Source organism: Brassica oleracea, chromosome C9, assembly GCF_000695525.1.
Source record: "Brassica oleracea var. oleracea cultivar TO1000 chromosome C9, BOL, whole genome shotgun sequence".
Lineage (NCBI taxonomy): Eukaryota > Viridiplantae > Streptophyta > Magnoliopsida > Brassicales > Brassicaceae > Brassica > Brassica oleracea.
This window is the reverse complement of record NC_027756.1, coordinates 28,221,064-28,221,664: the sequence shown is the minus strand read 5'-3', so window position 1 is coordinate 28,221,664 and position 601 is coordinate 28,221,064.

Below are 601 nucleotides of genomic sequence, written 5' to 3'. Positions count from 1 at the left end.
TCTCTACATAGCCGTCACATCCTCCGCTGTCAGCAGCGTGCTCATTCGAGAAGATCGGGGAGAACAGAAACCAATCTTTTACTTGTGTAAAAGAATGACCGAGCCGGAGACGAGATACCCAACACTCGAAAAGATGGCCTCTTAGCTGTCGTTACCTCGGCCAGGAAATTGCGACCCTACTTTCAGTCGCACACGATTGAAGTGCTCTCCAACCAACCACTCCGAACGGTTATGCAGAATACCAACCAGTCAGGACGATTGACTAAATGGGCGATGGAGCTGAGCGAACACGACATCGTATACAAGAATCGCACAGCAGCAAAGTCACAGGTCCTCGCAGACTTCTTGATCGAGTTAACACCAGAGCTGGAGCAAGACCTCATCCTACCAAGTTTGAACTGGATCCTCCACGTTGACGGTTCATCCACGAGTAAAGGGTCGGGGGCAGGCGTGCAACTGCAATCGCCAACAGGAGAACTCATCCGGCAGTCATTCGGTTTTGGTTTTGCGGCGTCAAACAATGAAGCTGAGTACGAGTCCCTCATCGCAAGGCTCCGTCTCGCCAAGGCAGTAAAGGCCAAAAGGATCAGCTCTTACTGCA